The sequence below is a fragment of the Plecotus auritus genome (assembly GCF_963455305.1).
Source record: "Plecotus auritus genome assembly, chromosome: X".
NCBI classification, from domain to species: domain Eukaryota; kingdom Metazoa; phylum Chordata; class Mammalia; order Chiroptera; family Vespertilionidae; genus Plecotus; species Plecotus auritus.
Window position 1 is genome coordinate 113,657,232 of NC_137784.1, and position 20,895 is coordinate 113,678,126.

Genomic DNA, 20,895 nt, shown 5'->3' on the forward strand with positions numbered 1-20,895 from the left:
CCACTTGCCTGCCTGCTTCATTGCCCCTAACCACTTGGCCTGCCTCCCCTAACTGCCTCTGCCTCTGCCCCCACTGCCGTGGCTTTGTCTGTAAGGACATCCGCAATGACATCTGGAAGGTCGTTTGTCTCTCTGGTCTAATTAGCATATTATGCTTTTATTATTATAGACTATATTATATTATCATATTATTATATCATTATGTTAATTACAGATTACATCCTGGCATTACATTGTATATTCTGGGTCATGTATTAAATAGCTATCTATTTATTATCTATATCCCTATAATATAGTGTAATTTCCATGAGATCAGGGACTTTGCTTTGTTTTCTACTACATCCTCAGTGCTTATAACATCCCTGGTACATAATAGGCATGATAAGTTGAATAATGGCCCCTAAAATATATGTCCATGTCCTAACCTCAAGAACCTCTGAGTGTGACCATATTTGGAAAAAGGGTCTTTGCAGATGTAATTAAGTTAAAGGTCTTGAGATGAGATCATATGAATTATTTGGTTGGGCCTTAAATCCAATGACAAGTGTCCTTACAAGAGACATACAGAGGAGAGAGGAAAATGAGAAGGCTATATGAAGACAGAGTCAGAGACTGGAGTGACACAGCCACAAGTCAAGAAATGCCTGTAACTACCATAAATTGAAAGAGGCAAGGAAAGACTCTCTCCTAGAGCCTTTGGAGAGAGGACAGTTCTACTGAGACCTTGATTTGGGACTTCTGGCCTTCAGAACTATAAGAGAATAAATTTCTATTGTTTTAAGCCTTACCAAGTTTGCGGTAATCTGTTACAGCAGCCACAGGAAATTCATACAGTAGGTTTGCAATATTGTATAAATGTAAGAATGAATGAATGAATGAATGAATGAATGAATATAAGCAAGAATAAGATGGGAAAAGGGCAGAGTCAAGAATCAGGAGTTTGGTGTTGAACATACTGTCTGAGATGCCTATGACATGTGCAAGAAAGATGTCAAGTAGGCAGTGAATATATGAAACAAGAGTGGGTAGAAGAGGTCAAAGCTAGAGATGCACACATGGGAGCCATCAACCATGAGGCTGGCTTATATCACCACTGGAGAAAGTATAGTTAAGAGTTCAGAAGATGGCCAAAGAGGAAGCTGAGTTTATAGTGCTGCTCCTATTCAGCAATGGTTCTCAACCTGAGGTGATTTTGCCACTTGCCCCCAGCCGCCGCCCCCCCACCCCCCGCCCCCGCCTGCTGCATAGAGCATTCAGCAACATTGGAAACATTTTTACTATTGACATCTGGTGGGTAGAGGCCAGGGATGCTTCTAAACATCTTACAATGCATAAGAAAGTCCCCGCAACAAAGAGTTATCTGGCACAAAATGTCAATAGTTCTGAAGTTGAGACACTGAGGTAATAGCTTAAGTGTCCTAGATTTGTGGTTTTTTAACTATCTCTTTTGTGCTGCACACATTTTCTTTCTAAATGCTTACTAATAAAGGCTCAGGTGAAAGATTAAGAGGAAAAAAACCAATGCTCCACTATGAGATTAATGTGTAACTTTGAGCAATACACTTTCTTTTTCTGAGCTTCTGGTTCCTTTGGGTGTTTATGCATGAAGGTGGGAGGAGGTTGATTGCATTAGCTACATTCTGAGCTTCCTGCCAGGTCCTAATGTCTGTGAGCCTCATTTTTCCCCAATAAGCGGTAAATTTGTACTTGACCAAGCCATTGGGCAGAGTTTTCAGGACTAGGTGGCAAAGAGCAGAATGCAAGCTACCTCTTAGGCACAGAAACTGACTTCTAGAAAAGCCCCAATCTCAAACATTCTAAAACCCTGAATCCCCCAAAGGACATGTGTTCTTCAGTGTCCCAATATTTTAAAAAAATCTTTATTGTTGAAAGTATTATACAGGCCTCTGTTTTTCCCCCATTGAACTCTTCTAGCCTGCTGTCACCCCCTACCCCAGGCCTTTACCAATAGTTCTGAAGTCCATGGGTTGTCTGTGTCTTTGGTTGATCTCCTCCCACCCATCCCCACCTTCCCTCTGAGATTGGACAGACTGATCCATGCTTCTATATCTCTGGATCTATTTTGTTCATCAGTTTATTTTGTTCATTAGATTCCACATATGAGTGAGATCATGTGATACTTGTCTTTCTCTGACTGGCTTATTTTGACTGGCATAATACTCTCCAGGTCTCTCCATGCTATCTCAAAGGGTAAGAAATCCTTCTTTTTTACTGCTGTATAGTATTCTATGGTGTAAATGTATCACAGCTTTTTTATCCACTCATCTACTCATAGGCACTTGGGCTGTTTCCAGATCTTAGCTATTGTAAATTATACTGCTATGAAAATAGGGGTGCATACATTCTTTCTGATTGGTGTTTTGGGTTTCTTAAGATATATTCCTAGAAGTGGGATCACTGGGTCAAATGGCAGTTTCATATTTAATTTTTTGAGGAAACTCCATACTGTTTTCCATAATGGCTACACCAGTCTGCATTCCCACCAGCAGTGTACTAAGGTTCCCTTTTCTCCACATCCTCACCAGCACTTGTCATTTGTTGATTTGTTGATGGTAGCATTACAATAGTCCCTTTAGCATTTCTTGCAGTGCTAATTTGGTGGTGATAAATTCCTTTAGCCTTTTTTTTTGGTCTGGGAAGCTCTTTATTTCACTATCTATTTTGAATGATAGCCTTATTGAATATAGTAATCTTGGTTTTAGATCCTTGCTTTTCATTACCTTGAATACTTCATGCCATTCCCTTCTGGCTTGTAGAGTTTCTGATAAAAAATCAGCTGACAGCCTTATGGGAACTCCTTTGTAGGTAACAAGTTGCTTTTCTCTTGATGCCTTTAAGATTCTTTGTCTTTAATTTTTGGCATTTTAATTATGATATGTCTGGATATGGGCCTGTTTGGGTTATCCTTGCTTGGGAATCCATACGCTTCCTGAACTTCTATGACTTTTTCCTTCACCACATTAGGGAAGTTTCTGCCATTATTTCTTCAAACAGGTTCTCTATCCTTTGCTCACTGTTGTCATCGTCTGGCACTCCTATGATGTGAATATTGTTATTTCATTTCATGTTTTCCCACAGCTCCCTCCTGTGTTTTCATTGTTTTTTATTTCTTGGTTCTCTGATTGAGTGGTTTTTTCCTACCCTGTCTTCTAATTTACTGATCCAATCCTTGCCTTCCCCTAATCTCCTGTGTATTCCTTCCAATATGTTCTTTTCTTTTAACTTTTTAAAAAATATTTTCAGGGGTAAAACCAAGATGGCAGCATAGGTAAACACCTGAACTTGCTACCTCGCACAACCACTTCAAAACTACAACTAAAAGACAAAATGGACATCATCCAGAACCACAGGAAGGCTGGCTGAGTGGAAATTCTACAACTAGAAGGAAAGAGAAAAGCACACTGAGACTCAGAGGAGCTGTGGAAGTAAAGTGCAGAGGTACGGAGGCACGAGCATGGAGAGGGCTGGTAGCTGAGTATGCAGCTGTCCTTTTCAATTGGGAGGGAGACACAAGCTCCTGACTGCTCTGAATTCCAGTTCTGGGTGAAACTCTGGGGACCCAGACTCATACAGGGAGAAACTGGACTGTCTGGCATTGGGTGGAACTTGAGGGCGGCTTTCTCTCAGAGGTACTTGCAGTGATTACCGAGAGACACTGAGACCCGGGGGCCTCTTAGGTCAGGGCTGATGGGAAGCCATTGCTGTTTGCTCCACCCTGAGACTCCGCCCCATCCAAGCTGTGCACAGAGGCTTTTGCATATGAATGGCCTGGTCCTTTGAAATCTAAACTTACCTAACAAACTGCAGCTGAATCAGAGAGACCCAGAACATCCAAAAGAAGGCCCAAGGCCCCAAAGCAGCCTGCATTGCTTCACAGCTGGGCCTCATCTGGGCACCTCCAAAACCCAAACAAAGAAGAGGAATCTGCAGATCTCTCCATAGCTCCTGCTGGGTGGCCTCAGGCAAAGGCTAAATTAGCACCTCCTTGGAGATCCAAGAACCAGTGTACCCAGTAGTCAGAGTGGGACGTTCCAGATTACAACTCCTCAGATCCATAAGGGACACACTCAGGGAGCAGACTCAGTGAGCACCAAAGCCCCACTGAAGCAAGTCTTGTCTCATAAGGGTGTCTCCAGCACAGAAGTTCTCCCAGCGTAGACATAGCTGATCCTCACAGCCAGTTGGCCTGGAGGTCAATCCCTCCCAGTGATACCAACAACAATCAAGGCTTAACTACAACAAGACTGTGCACACAGACCACAAAGGGGTCAACCAAGAGTGTCCACCTCAGGTAACTGGGGAGCAGAGCCACTGGGCCCTATAGGACAGCTAGCACACAAAGCCACTCTATCAACACAGGGAAGCAGCCAAAATGCGGAGACACGGAAACAGGCCACAGTTGAAAGAAATGGAGGAAATCAAACTACAGGATATAGCAGCTGTGGACCAACTACGGCCCGCGGGCCAGATCCGGCCCATTCGGCTGTTCTATCCGGCCCGCGGAGCCAAAAGAGCGAGGGTTCTCTTGCTCTCCCCTCCGCTCCTTCACCAGCAGCAGTGTTAACATGGCAATGTCGGGAAACATGGCTGCAGCTCCTTCTTCTGAGTGGGCGGATTTATATCCGCCCATTCAGTAGAAGGAACAACCTCTCAATCTTCCAGAGGCTCCTTGTAATGCCAGCGGACACATCCCCCAACATCACCCTGGGAATGCGTAGACACGTTATCATGGTGATGTAGGGAGACACGCCCCTGGAGAGCACAGTATCAGAGCATTAGCTAAAAAGGAGACCAACAACACTGTTCCCACTGAAGTTGATGTTTTAAAGACCAAAAACCTTTCATCCCAGTCTACATTGCCATCTACATCTACGTCCCGGGCATAATTTGGAAGTTGCACTAAAGAAAATGTTTAATTTACTGTTTACACATTTTGTTCTTTTCTATTTGTTTTAGTTTTAAATTATTTTTATTATATTTAAGTTTAATTTGAAAGGCTTTTGTACCTTTCCTTTGTTAGGCAATTTTATTTTGCCTTTGCCATCTTCAATATAAGGTATGTTATTGTGCTATGATTCCTCCATTTTTTGAAGTTTCAAATTATAATAATTAGTGTTCACATTCTTCTTTTTAAAATGTTTGAAATGAATAAAACTGTTGAAATAAAAAAAAGACCGTACCCTTTTATGTAATGATGTTTACTTTGAATTTATATTAGTTCACACAAACACTCCATCCATGCTTTTGTTCCAGCCCTCCGGTCCAGTTTAAGAACCCATTGTGGCCCTCGAGTCAAAAACTTTGCCGACCCCTGGGATATAGACTTCAAAACCATGGTTATAAGGTTTTCCAAGAGTTTTCTAGAAACAGCCGATAAATTTAGTGATACCCTTGTGGATATGAAAAAGGACCAACTAGAAATTAAGCATACACTGACTGAAATAAAAAATAATATACAGAGATCCAACAGCAGACTAGAGGATTGCAAGAATCAAGTCAAAGATTTGAAATATAAAGAAGCAAAAAACACCCAACCAGAAAAGCAAAAAGAATCCAAAAATATGAAGATAGTGTAAGGAGCCTCTGGGACAACTTCAAATGTACCAATATCCGAATTATGGGGGTGCCAGAAGAAGAGAGAGAGAAAGATAATGAAAACCTATTTGAAGAAATAATGACTGAAAACTTCCCCCACCTGGTGAAAGAAATAGACTTACAAGTCCAGGAAGCTCAGAGAACCCCAAACAAAAGGAATCCAAAGAGGACCACACTAAGACCCATCATAATTAAAATGCCAAGAGCAAAAGACAACAGAGAATATTAAAGGCAGCCAGAGAAAAACAGGTAGTTACCTACAATGGAGTACCCATACAAATGTCAGCTGATTTCTCAACAGAAACTATGTAGGCCATAAGGGAGTGGCAAGAAATATACTAAGTGATGAATAGCAAGAACCTGCAGCCAAGATTACTCTACCCAGCAAAGCTATCATTCATAATTGAAGGTCAGATAAAGAGTTTCACAGATAAGAAAAAGCTAAAGGAGTTCATCACTGCCAAACCAGTATTATATGAAATGCTGAAAGGCATTCTTTAAGAAGAGGAAGAAGAAGAAAAAGGTAATGATAAAAAGTATGAACAACAAATACATATCTATCAACAAGTGAATCTAAAAATCAAGTGAATAAAAAATCTGATGAACAGAATAAACTGGTGAATATAATAGAATCAGGGGCATTGAAAGGCAGTGGACTGATATTCCTTGGGGGGGGGAAGGGTGTAGGGGGGCAGGAAGAGACTGGACACAAATAATACACCTATGTATGAGGACAGTGGGGGGTAAGGGCAGAGGGTGGGGTGGGAAGGGGTGGAGGGGAGCTATGGGGGTAAAAAGAGGAACAACTGTAGTAATCTGAACAATGAATATTTATTTAAAAATATTTTTATTATTGATTTCAGAGAGGAAGGGAGAGGGAGAGACAGATAGAAACATCAATGATGAGAGAGAATCATTGATCAACTGCCTCCTGCATGCCCCACATTGCGGATCGAGCCCACAACCTAAGCATGTGCCCTGACCGGGAATTCAAACTGTTATCTCCTGGTTCATAGGTCGACGTTCAATCACTGAGCCTTGCCAGCTGGGCCTAATGTTATTCTTTCATTTCCTGGTCTCTAATAATTACTATATATTTTCTCATGCTGTTGAGAATCCTTGCCATCATATTCTGAGCTCTATATCTGATAAATTTCATATCTCCATTTCATTTAGCTCTTCTTTTTGAGAATTCTCTTATTCTTTTATTTGGGGCCTGTTTTCCTTATTTTCCCATTTAGGCTGCCTGTCTATGTATTAGGTAGATCTGCTATGACTCCCAATCTCTAGGGCAGGACAATGTCAGATGCTGTTTGTAATTGGCCCTGAGTACCCTATGTAGAGCTATCAGCAATCCACTATTTGTGGCTCCCTCTGCTGGGGCTGGGTGCCTTTGGAAAGAACCAAAATGTGCACCAATGTCTACTTTTCCCATCCCCGGGAAGAAAATCAGGCAAAGACTCAAAGGCTCCAGAGATCTGCCTCTGTCTGTAGTCTGATTGTTATTCAATCTTGATTAGCCTCAGGCTATCGACCATTGGGTAGGCAAGAGGTTTCCTAATAGGGTGGAGCAATTGCTTCCCCCCAAGGTAAAAGCTGCCTAGATGGTAAAGGTGTGCTGGAGAAAGACATCCTCTGCAGTATGAGGGAGTGGCTCAGCACAGGAAACTTGGGTGGCTGCCTTCCAAGCTGTAACCTCAGAGCCCCCAACCCTGGATTCTGCTCACACAGCTCTAGTCCACTCTGTCCTCCCCCTGCTGGAGCCCAAGGTGAGTAGCTGCACAAGGAATTTTGTGGATTGGCCCTTTAAGAGGGTGCCTGCATTTTCAGCCATCTCTCTCTGGCAGACACAACCCTGCTGCTTTTCATAGCTGGATATTATGTGGGCACCCTTTGCAGTTTAGGTGCTCTGGGCTGAAAGCCCAGTTTGGGGTTTAGACACCAGAGTTCTCAGTGGAAACCACCACAGCTGAAATATGCCTCTGGAACTTAAGTTGCTGTCTGTGGGAGCTCAGTCAGCCCTTTCTCGCCTCCACACTTCCTACTAGTCTCTATGCAGTCTCCACTTTCCATCCTTGGTTATCAAGGTTCTCTCCAGCTAGTCTTCAGTTGATTATTCAGAATGGTTTTCCTGTATTTTGGTGTAATTCCAGTTTTGTCCTAGGAGAGCCTCAGTGCAGCTTCCACTTACTCTGATGCCATTTTAGAATTCCACCAGTGTCCAGATATTTTGATTTGGAAATTTCTCTCCTATCACTGACAGAGCACCAACTAAGTGCCAGTCACTGTTCCAAGTGCTCTGCATGTATCACTCCATTTAATCTTCACAATGTTCTTGGAGGTAGTACCATTATTATTCTCTTTGATAGAAACTAGGGATCAGAGGTTCAGTGACTTGATTAAGGTCATGCAGTCAGCAAATGACAGCGGTGAGATGAAAAAAATATATGCACCCCTATGTTCATTGCAGCATTATTTATAATAGCCAAGATTTGGAAGCAGCCGAAGTGTCCAGTAGATGATAAAACAGCTATGGTACATTTACACAATGGAATACTACTTGCCCGTAAAAAGGAAGAAAATTTTACCCTTTGCAACAGCATGGATGGACCTGGAGAACATTATGTTAAGTGAAATAAACCAGTCAGAGAAAGACTAGTACTATATGATTTCACTCATATGTGGAATTTAGTGAACAAACTGAACTAACAAGCAAAATAGAGACAGACTCATAGATAGAGAGCAGGCAAACAGCTCTGGGTTGTTGTGGGGGTTGGAGGCATTGAGCAAAAAAGAAAGAAAATTAGAAAGAACTAATGGACATGGACAACAGTGTGGTGATTGCAGAGCAAAAGGGGTGTCAGTGGAGGTGGAAGAGGGTTTAGCGGGGATAAGTGATGATGGAAAAAATAAAATAAAGAGAAAATAAATAAAATTTAAAAAATAAAACAACAAAACAACAATCCCCAAACTGTCATAATACTGTGCATGATGAGAATCAAATGAGTGGTAAACACTTTAGTTGTTAAGAGGGTAGATCCTCTTGGGAAGATGTCATTGAAGAAATGAGGCTTCCTTAAAGGATAAAGTAGAAGTGGAGATTCTATTCCAAGAAGGGGGAATAAATTGATCTAAAGTGCAGACATGGAGTGGTGATATACACACAGTCTTAACCTGTGTGCACACACACGCACATTCATTAATTCAACAACTATTTATTAAGCACCTACTCTGTGCCATGTCCTGGAGGTATATCCATTTAGGAGTCTCTCTGCAAAGGACCACAAATTTAAAAGATGCTAAATACAATGAAATGGCAAGAATAATAATGGGAATGAAGAGAGTAAACATGAAAAATATGAAGATAAATATAAGCCCTATGAAGGCAGAGATCTTTTGTTATTCACTGATGACTCCAGAGTGCCAAGCACAATACCTAGGACATAACAGGAACTCATAAAAAATTTGTTTAAAAAATGAATGTATCAGCAGCAACATCATCACGGTTGGAACTAGATGGCACACTAGGAGGCTAATTCCAGTTTTTTTATTCAGTTCCTTCTCCTCTTTGGGTATCAATTTCCCAATTTTTACAAAAAGGTACTTTTTTCTTGGCTTTTAAGTTTAAAGATGCTGCATAAATAAGGTGTCCTTACTGACTCATTACATTAAGAGCCACATACATAAGTTTGCTCCATTGCCAGTGATGTTAGGTTTGAAATTTTAAAGGGGAAAAATACATTGACAATGGAGAAACTGGGCAGATACCACCATAAACAAAATATCAAACTATCATGGTCTTGTGCCCTAAAGTTTCAGCATATATTGTTGGTCATTGCCTGAATCCATTTTTAATATGGTTGCAAAATGGTAATCTGCTAATTCTTATTATTTGTTCTATAGTTATTTTTCACATTCTTCAGGGAAAGGTGGTTTTTAAGGACTTTTCTGGCTCAGATGTTCTGTGCTTCTAAAATTAAACCTGATTTCATGTATCTGGTAACGGGTACTTCGGAGAGTAGGGCCATTGACAAATGAAGATACTCTTGGGACAGTTGAATAAGACATGGAGCCCAGGTTGCTGGTCCAGTTAGGGAGGCAAACAAGCTCATATGAGTTCTGAGGGGCTCAAGAAGGAAGAACCATCTGGCCAATGGCTCCTCCTGTCTTGAACAGGATTATTAAGCCTGGCCTTGCCATAGGTGACTCCCTATCTGTTTTTGACTATAAAATGTAAACTAATCAGATATTCTAGAAGTGTCACATAAATCACTTTAAAACCAAACTCAGATAGTAAGTGGAGAAAAAGCAAGAGGGCATATGAACTCTTCAATTGTGAACCCAATATGTCACTTCATCCTTGTCCAATTCATAAGTGGTAGAGATAAATCCAATAAATATGTGGAAGGAAATTTACAAAGTGATGCAAAGCAAGGGACTGAATCCAAGAATGCTCTATCCAGTAAGGCTATCATTCAAAATTGAAGGGGAAATAAGGAATTTCACAGACAAAAAAAAAAAAAGGCTAAGGGAGTTTATCAATACCAAGCCAGCAATGCAAGAAATACTAAAGGGACTGGTGTAAAAGAAGAAATAAAAAGGTAAGAAGGAACATAGGCACAAAAATAAAATTGGTAACAAACAAGTACCTATCAATAATAACTTTAAACATAAATGCACTAAATGCTCCAATCAAAAGACATCAAGTGGCTGAATGGATAAAAAAACATGACCCATATATATGCTGTCTACAAGAGACCCACATTAGAACAAGGGACTCACACAGACTGAAAGTGAAGGGATGGAAAAATATCTTTCAGGCAAATGGAAATTAAAAAAAAAGCTGGGGTAGCAATACTTATATCTGACAAAATAGACCTCAAAGTGAAGGGCATAACAAGAAATAAGGAAGGCCACTTCATAATACTAAAGGGTTCAATACAACAAGAAGATATGACCCTGATAAACATATATGCACCCAATGCAGGAGCACCAAAATACATAAAAAAAAATCTCCTGGAAGATATCAAGGGAGAGATTGACAACAATACAATCATAGTAGGGGACTTTAATACACCACTGACATCACTGGATAAATCCTCTAGACAAAAAATCAGCAAAGAAACAACAATCTTAAATGACTCACAAGATCAGATGGACTTAATTGACATCTTCAGAACATTTCACTCCAAAGCCACGGAATATATGTTCTTCTCAAGTGCACATGGGACATTTTCAAAAATAGACCACATATTGGGTCACAAGCAAAGTCTCCCCAAACTCAAGAAGATTGAAATCATATCAAGCATCTTCTCAGACAACAATACCATAATATTAGAAATAAACTCCAATAAAAAAAATCCAAAAAATTCAAACACTTGGAAGTTGAATAGCATGCTATTAAATAATAATTGGGTTACCAAAGGGATCAAAGAATAAATTAAAAACATCCTGAAAACTAATGACAATAAAAACACAATTCAAAATCTATGGGACACAATGAAAGCAGTCCAGAGATGGAAGTTTATAGTTCTACAGGCCTACCTAACCACCCCCCCCCCAAAAAAAAACAAGAAAAAATGGTAGTAAATAATCTAACCCTACAACTTAAAGAATTAGAAAGAGAGCGACAAGAAAAGCCCAGAGTGAGCAGAAGGAAGGAGATAATAAAGATTAGGGCAGAAATAAATGATATAGAGACAAAAAAAAACACACACACAAAAAAAACCAAACAACAACAACAAAAACCAATACAAAAGATCAATGAAACCAAGTGTTGGTTCATTGAAAGGATAAACAAGATTGATGAACCTCTAGCCAGGCTCACCAAGAAGCAGAGAGAGGACCCAAATAAACAAAATCAGAAATGAAAGAGGCAAAATAACAACAGACCCCACAGAAATACAAAGGATTGTTAAAAAATACTATGAACAACTCTATTCTAACAAACTACACAACCTGGAGGAAATGGACATATTCCTAGAAAAATACAATCTTCCAAAAAAACTCAATCAGGAAGAATCTAAACATCTCAATAGGCCAATAGCTATGGAAGAAATTGAAGCAGTCATCAAAAAGCTTCCAGCAAACAAAAGCCCGGGGCCAGATGGCTTCACAGGGGAGTTTTACCAAACATTCAAGGAAGAACTAAAACCTATCCTCCTAAGACTATTCCAAAAGATTCAAGAGGAAGGAACACTTCCAAGCTCATTCTATGAAGTCAGCATCACCCCAATACCAAAAACAGATAAATACAACACAATGAAAGAGAATTACAGGCCAATATCCCCCATGAATATAGAAGCCAAAATGCTCAACAAAATTCTAGCAAATCGGATTCAGCAGTACATCAGAAAGATCATACACCATGACCAAGTAGGATTTATCCCAGGGATGCAAGGATGGTACAATATCTGCAAATCAATAAACGTGATACATCACATAAACAAACTGAGAGATAAAAATCAAATAGTCATATCAATTGATGCAGAAAAAGAATTTGACAAAATTCAGCACCCTTTCTTGATAAAAACTCTCAACAAGGTGGAAATAGAAGGATCATACCTGAACATAATAAAAGCCATATATGCCAAACCCACAACCATCATCATACTCAATGGGCAAAATCTAAAACCATTTCCCCTAAGAACAGGAACAAGACAGGGATGGCCACTCTCACCACTCCTGTTCAACATAGTGCTGGAAGTACTAGCCATTGCGATCAGACAAGAAGAAGAAATAAAAGGCATCCAAATTGGAAAAGAAGAAGTAAAACTGCCCTTATTCATAGATGACATGATACTGTACATAGAAAACCCTAAAGACTCCTTCAAAAAATTATTAATAAATGAATTCGGCAATGTAGCAGGATACAAAATTAATGGCAAGAAATCTATGGCATTTCTATACACCAATAATGAACTTACAGAAAGAGAGACTAAAAAGGGAATCCCACTTACCATTGCACCAAAAAAATTAAGATACCTAGGAATAAACTTAACTAAGGAGGTAAAAGACCTGTATGCGGAAAACTATAGGACAGTGAAAAAAGAGCTAGAGGAAGACATAAACAGATGGAAGAACATACTGTGTTCATGGATTGGTAGAATCAACATCATTAAAATGTCCATAGTACTCAAAGCAATCTATAGATTCAATGCACTCCCCATTAAAATGCCAACAGCATATTTCACAGACCTAGAAAGAACTCTCCTAAAATTCATCTGGAATAAAAAAAGACCCCGAATAGCTACAGCAATCCTGAGAAAGAAAAACAAAGTAGGTGGGATCTCAATATCAGATATCAAGCTGCATTACAAAGCCACTGTTGTCAAAACAGCCTGGTACTGGCACAAGAACAGACATATAGATCATTGGAATAGAATAAAGAACCCAGAAATCGACCCAAACCACTATGCTCAATTAATATTTGACAAAGGAGGCATAAACATACAATGGAGTCAAGACAGCCTCTTCAATAAATGGTTTTGTGAAAACTGGGCAGATACATGGAAAAAAATGAAACTAGACCACCAACTTACACCATACACATAAACTCAAAATGGATAAAGGACTTAAACATAAGATGGGAAACCATAAAAATACTAGAGGAATCCACAGGCAGAAAAATCTCAGACATATGCCGAAGCAATTTCTTCATTGATACTGCTCCTAGGGCAATGGAAACTAAAGAGAAAATAAACAAATGGGACTACATCAAAATGAAAAGCTTTTGCACAGCAAAAGAAACCATCAACAAAACAACAAGAAAGCCCACTGTATGGGAGAACATATTTGCCAAAGTTATCACTGACAAGGGTTTAATCTCCAACATTTACAGGGAACTCATACAACTTAACAAAAGGAAGATAAACAACCCAATAAAAAAATGGGCAACGGACCTAAATAGATACTTTTTGAAAGAAGACAGAAGGAAGGCCAAGAGACATATGAAAACATGCTCAAAGTCACTAATCATCCGAGAGGTGCAAATCAAAAGGACAATGCAGTACCATCTCACACCTGTCAGAATGGCAACCATCAACAAATCAACAAACGGCAAGTGCTGGTGAGGATGTGGAGAAAAAGGAACCCTGGTGCACTGCTGGTGGGAATGCAGACTGGTGCAGTCACTGTGGAGAACAGTATGGAGTTTCCTCAAAAAACTAAAAATGGAACTCCCATTTGACCCAGTGATCCCACTTCTAGGAATATATCCCAAGAAACTAGAAACACCAATCAGAAAGGGTATATGCACCCCTATGTTCATAGCAGCACAATTCACCATTCCTAAGATTTGGAAACAGCCTAGGTGCCCATCAGTAGATGAGTGGATTAAAAAACTGTGGTACATCTACACAATGGAATACTACGCTGCGGTAGGCAACAGCATGGATGGACCTGGAGAGCATTATGCTAAGTGAAATAAGCCTGTCACAGAAAGATAAATATCACATGATCTCACTCATTTATGGAAAATAATGTACAACATAAACTGATGAACATAAATAGATTCAGAGACTGAGAAGCATTGATCAGACTGTCAAACCTCAGAGGGAAGGTAGGGGAGGCTGGGGGCAAGGTGGATATATCAACCAAAGGATTTGTATGTATGCATATAAACCTAACCAATGGACACCGACAACAGGGGGGTGAAGGCATGAGTGGGGGGTGGGGGGCAATGGGAGGATAAGGACACATATGTAATACCTTAATCAATAAAGAAAAAAAGAAATATTTGCAATATTATTTTGTATGTGATTTATTTGTTCAGTTTCAATGCTTTCTTCTTCCCTTTCTCTATCTCCAGAATTTTCCGTGAAGTTTCAGTACATTAAGAAAAATCAAGAGTTACATAACTTCAAAGTTTTCACTTTTTCTGTAACTGAAGCTGCAAAATTGATTTTTGTTGTGTGGATTCAGCAGTGAAATGAGATTTGGCTTAGTCCATTGGGTTCTGGAATCATCCTATAACTTCCATGGCCATTTCTCCCACTATCTGCAGAGATTCTAGAGGTGTCACCTAGAGCATCCTTTCTCCATCAGTGCAGGCCTAGCCAATCTCCATCATAAATATCAAAAATGGAGGGGTGAATTTCAAAAACTGGTTCAGATGGGTCTACTTGAGGGAGACTAATATCTAGGTTCTTTTTCTAGAAGAAATTCTATTGGGCTCTCACCATATGATGGTACAAATATCTGTGTCACAAATATTTTCCACCATGGATTGCCAGAGATTTGCAAACAGTGGCCTTGTATCATTTATCTTTCTCTGCTTCCCCACACAGGCTAATTCACCCCTTACTGAAAAAAAAGATGATAGGGTTGGCTTTTGGTAAAATCTGGGATAGGTAGGGTTCTTTCACAATTCTGTCCACAACACCAAGCCCAAACATGGACTGTCCATGCAACTTAAAAAATATTGCAAAATCACTCATGCTAGCTATTTGTGGCAAGAGGCTTGGAAGGATAATTATTATGCCGTGAAAGGCCTCTGGAGCTGCCACAAATCAACACTGGCTTTGTGCCCAGCCCCTCTTGGTGCCCACACTAGTCAGTGTGGGGACCATGTATAAGGCCTGAAAATTTAGTTGGGAATCTGCAATCATGTTGGCCTAGATCTAAAGGCAAAAGCTAAGTTTGCATGCCTCCCACTATAGGCAAGGTGACAGAAGGCTCTTGTATACTGCCTGATTGGATTGATCTGGGTTGGAATGCTCAGAAAGAGAGAGGATGATCTTCTTGTCACCCTGCTGGGAAGCTGGCCACATCAAGTGATGATCAGTCTTGGACTAGAATTGGGCAGATGCATGGAATTAGAGAAAAGGACTGAGGATGGGACTTTTACATGACATGCAAGAAATTGCTGGGCTTACCAAGGCTTACCAATAGTCTAAGTTGAGTTCCAAGGGAAAAGAGTCCACTGGTGCTATGAGTTTTTCCCCATTACCCTCAAGAGAAGGATCCCTTTTGCATATTTCAGCCTGACCCCCAACTACATGAAGACAAATAAATGTGCCTTCAAAACTTCTAAGGGGAACTCAGGATTTGGCATAATTCAGGAACTAAGAGAGTTTTTAGGGATTGACTCTCATTATCTCTTCAATAGCTGGAATGTTATCAAGTGTTCTTCCATTAAAAAGCAGCAACACTGCAGTTGTTCTCTGCTTTGGTCTAGTACCTTTTCATTTATACTTCTGCTACCAATGAATTAAAAATCCCAGTGTTTTCATACTTGCATTCCAAGGATGTGTCCTAGCTACTTTCCATTGCCCTATTAAGCATGGCTTTCTAGCTAGTCCACTTCATACAAAGTCATCCACCAGTTAATAAAGTCAGTGCCCTCAGGTCAGATGTCCATCCATGACTAAAGAAGTAACCATTCAAGTTTCAAAGAATAGTCTAGGGCTATTTTCTTCAGCAAGAACCATGGGCCATGTAGTTTCCCTTAAAAGGAAATGGTGGAGATGCCAGAATCCATAACTTACTTATCTGGTCTAAGATTTCTGTCAGCATAATGGCCTTGGAGGAGAAATAATTACAGCCCTACTGGACAGCCATTATATCAGAATATGTAGATGGTCACCTCTTTCAGCTTCGCCTAAAGTTGGTCCTATGCATGTCCCTTGAATCACATAGAGTATATGTACGGCCATCCTTAACTTGAACTATGTAAGAAGACAGCCTCACTCTAGCTTCTTTTTTTGATGGTAGAGGTGATGGTGGAGAATAAATGGATTTTCCCATCTTGGAAGGCTGCCTAGCGGGTCCAGAGGGCCTCAGCAGAGCTGTCAGCCTCCATGGAAAAATAGTTTTGGCCCTGCTAAGTGAGTGGCCATATGTCATGTACCCTTCCTGAGGAACATGCTCCAACTTGTGTACCCTGCTATATTTGAGCTGTTGAAAGTAGACCCAGCAGGAACTAAGCATCTTCAGCATTAGGCAGCAACACCAAATGATTACTTTTACTGAGTTGCAGCTTAGAGTGAAATAGGAGCCAAGCCTAGCACCAGAGACATAGGAATCCCTTTTCAAATTCCTCACTCCAGTGCCACTGTCCTTTCACTTAGGTTAGCTCCAAAAATAGTGCCCATTCATTGCCACAGTCTGGTGGGTTCAGGGAGGAGAAGCATGCAAATATATGGAATACAGAAGGCTAAACAAAATGACATTTTTTTTTTTTTTGGTCAGGACTGGGGAAATATTGGTTATTTCATGTGAATGGAAAAACTGTGTCAAGAGTCTAGTGCCTGGTGGAAGAACAGGTAAGGTCTTCTGAGAAGAGTTCAAGCTTGAACTTAAAAAGCAAATTTTCCAAAAACAGAGGGATAACCAGAATATTTCAAGTAGTGGGCTCTGTACACATCTTTGACAAGGAAAATTCAACATTTTTTACATTTGGACCTGTGGGGAAGAGGGGGAGGTAGGCAACAGAGGCTCTTTGGCACTATAAAAACTCGTGTTCCCTTACCAGGGCATGTAACCAATATTTTCCCTGCCTAGTATCTAAGGAGTCATTTTGAGACAGACATCTGTTCAGCAATCTGAGAGCCCCAGACAGAAGACGGAGACATTCATTTTCCTTTACTCATAGTGCAGAGGCCAGGGGGGACTGATTTTGTGGCAATGTTCTATCCTGGCCTGTATCTCAGTTGATCTGGGAAGGACAATCCAGGATGACACTAAGGCACTATCCAAACGGCCTTGGATTACAAAGTGAGCCCCAAAAGCCAGCTAGGAGAATACTTTGGAACCTGAAACAGATGTAAGCCAAGAGGCCCTAATTGGAGGTCTACCAGTGATGAGGTTACAATGTGGTGGAGTGGAAGAGTACTCATCCAGGAATCAGGACATCTGGGTTTTAGCCCACAATTATCTCACTTCATGACTTTGAGCAAATCCATCTCCTTCTCTGAGCCGCTCTGTCCCTTGTTTGTGAAACTAAGTGTGGAACTATGTGAGTTAGGAGTCTTCCTACTGCTCTGTCATTCTATGGTTTGAAGATAAGGAAGTTGGTGGCCAAGACTATGTCTTTCAGGTACAATGCCAAACCTAGTGTATACCAAAGAGGGGCAGACTCACTGGTTTGACTCTTTTGTGGGCTACTTAGTTTTATTGAAAAGTAAATAAACAGAGAAAATGCCTTTTTCTGGCTGTAAATCCCACTAGATCTCAGCCATCCATCTTGTTTAGCACAGGGAGATCTAGGTGAGAGAGTGTGAAATACTTGGTACAAGCCCTGTTTACTGCTGGACAACCACCTTGAAACCAAGCCCTTCTCAGGGTGGGTCAGCAGGGGTCAGCTTCCTCAAGGTATATATATACATATGTGATCATCCTTCAGCTTCCTACAAATCATAGACAGAAGACAATGGGTCTTAGTTTGAGCTCTGTATTGATTAGCCATATAGAAAGCCATGTGCTAAGGGCCAGCACTGACCCTCAATAAATTTGAGAAGGAGCCTAGGCTTCTCTTGGTGGCTCCCTTCCAGAACCCCAATTGCAGCTTGTCCTTTGCCCCTAATTCTTCATCCAACATGAACTATAATCATGGTTCTTAGCCTTCATATTGGAAAACAATGGGATGAACTAATATTAATAAGAAACTGTGTGATTGTTCAAGAAGTGACAATAGACTACCCTTTCAGAGGACTTGCAATTTAATAGGGGGATAAATAAAAATCCTAAATTTTCTTAGTGCCCCTCAAATCTTGTGCCACTCTTAAGACTGATATATCAGTAAAGAGATTATGAAAGGGATGTTGGCATTAAAGCTCCATCACAGGCTGATCATGGAAGGGGCTAGATAGAAATAAAGTTCAAATTCAAAAAATCACTTGAAGTTACCACAGAAAATATGTGTTATAGTTTCCTCATCCAAAAGCACCTATAAATTTATTGTCACACCCAAACTATCCTTTTACCCATATCAACGATAGAAAACATCTCTATAGTTTCTTTTGGACCATCAGTGGAGTCTGTCTTAGGGCTAGATTTAAAATCTTTTGGCAAGTTCATTGGTGAAAAATATGATACGAGCCCTGACCAGTGTGGCTCAGTTAGTTGGGGGTTGTCCTGTGCACCAAAAGGTTGCTGATTCCATTCTCTGTCAGGGCACATGCCCGTGTTGCAGGCTTAATCCCCCCTGGGGTGGTGCAGGAGGCAGCTGATCCTTGTTTCTCTCTCACATCGTTGTTTCTCTCTCTGCCTTCCTCTCACTCTAAAAATCAATAAAAATGTTTTTTTAAAATGTGATGTGAGAATCTTCTGATTGCTAGAGTTGATATGACTGCTTTGGCTGGCCAGGGCATGCCCTTTTCTTTCTTAAAGTGATGTAATGGAAAGGGCATTATTGAGTTTGTGCCTTAATAAAATCTATTTAACCTCTTTAAGCTTCACTTTCTTAATATATAAAATGAGGTGAATAATAGTACTTACCTCATAAGTTCATTTGAGATCTAATTGAGATAATGCTTATATAAAGCACCTAGCACAATGTCTGGCACATTGTCATTTCTCAATACATAGTAGTTATTATTAGTTTTAGTGAGGCCTCACAGTGGAAATCTGGGGCTGTGTGATAGCTCTGGGCACTTGGAAGTAAGCCTGTAGACTATTGAAACTAGTTGTGGTCGCCATTAGTGTGAGGTGAGAACAGTCGATAGAGGGGTGCAAAAAGGAGAATAAAACCTTTAACTTGGAGAAGCAAAACCGTGCTCTAAGGCAGCATCATCATCACTACAGCAGCAATAGCAGCAGCCACCACTGCACCAATACCTGCAAAAGGGCAACAAGCCAGCAGCCAAAATGAAGGCTGGATATTGACCTGAAGAATTTTAGAAAGCCAGGAGAGACCTTCACCTAATGTAACCAGCTTTTTGTGTGCAATCTTTCTCCTGATATCACTGAGGAGGAAGTGAGGGGATATTTGAGAAATATGGGAAGGCAGGAAAAGTCTTCATTCATAATGATAAGGGCTTTGGCTTTATCTGCTTGGAAACACAAACTCTAGCAGAAATTGCTAAAGTAGAGCTGGACAACATGCCACTCCGTGGAAAGCAGCTGCGTGTGTACTTTGCCTGCCATAGAGTATCCCTTACAGTCTGAAACCTTCCTCAGTATGTGTCCAACAAACTGCTGGAGGAAGCCTTTTTTTTGTTTCCAGCCAGATGGAGAGGGCAATAGTTATTGTGGATAATTGAGGAAGGCCCTCAGCAAAAGGCATTGTTGAATTCTCAGGGAAGACAGCTGCTTGGAAAGCTCTGGACAGAAGGAGTGAAGGCTCCTTCCTGTTTACCACATTGCCTTTGCCTGTGACTGTGGAGCCCATGGACCAGTTAGATGATGAAGGAGGACTTCCAGAGAAGCTGGTTATAAAGAACCAGCAATTTCACAAGGAGTGGGAGCAGCCACTTAGATTTGCACAGCCTGGTTCCTTTGAGTATGAGTATGCCAATCACTGGAATGCACTCATTGAGATGGAGAAGCAGCAACAGGACTAAGTGGATCACAACATCAAGGAAGCTCATAAAAAAAACTGGAGATGGAGGCTGCTCACCATGAGCACCAAGTCATGCTAATGAGGCAGGATTTGATGAGGCATCATGAAAGAATTTGGAGGATTGAAAAACTGTGTAATCAAGAAGTGCAAAAACGAAAGCAGCTGGAGCTCAGGCCAGGGTAGGAGCACAGACAACATGAAGAAGAGAGGCCATGACAGCAGGAAGAATTCAAGGGGTTCTTCCCTGATGCCAGAGAGCAGGAGATAGAAATGGGCCAGACAACTATGGAAGGTGCTATGGGCATAAACAACAGAAGTGCCATGCCCCCTGCTCCTGTGGCTGCTGATACTTCAGCTCCTCCAGGACCTTCTACTATGTTGCCAGATGAAACTGAGATTGACCCTACCAACTACCAAATGTTTTGTCCACACTGCTACAATGGAAGGAATAGGAACAATTGGTGGAACACCTCCTGCATTCAACTGTGCAGATCCTGGAGCTGAATTTTCTCCAAACAAAAATCGCTGATACTAATAAAATTGAAGTATCTAGTTTCACAAAACGCTTAAGAGAAGGACACTTTTTGAGCTAGCCAGAATTCTACCCTGGAAAAGTGTTAGAGATTCCTCCCAATAGTTAGGTCTTCCCTGCCTGTACTACTCTAGGGAATATGCTAGAGGCAGCGGGCAAGGGAGGGGCAATATTTAACAAAGTAGTTCTGTGTGGTATATCATTTAATCATAACTTTGTGATGCATTCCTGAAGTCCCATGTGATTA

General features: G+C 40.7%; 1 pseudogene across 1 annotated transcript; it reads left to right on the top strand.

Annotated features, from left to right (window-relative positions):
* Positions 1 to 1,123: 1,123 nt before the first annotated feature.
* Positions 1,124 to 20,645, top strand: LOC308240247 (non-POU domain-containing octamer-binding protein-like; annotated as a pseudogene). The gene is made up of 2 exons: positions 1,124 to 1,186; positions 19,295 to 20,645. The product of its transcript is annotated as a non-POU domain-containing octamer-binding protein-like (transcript).
* The last annotated feature ends 250 nt before the right edge of the window (positions 20,646 to 20,895 follow it).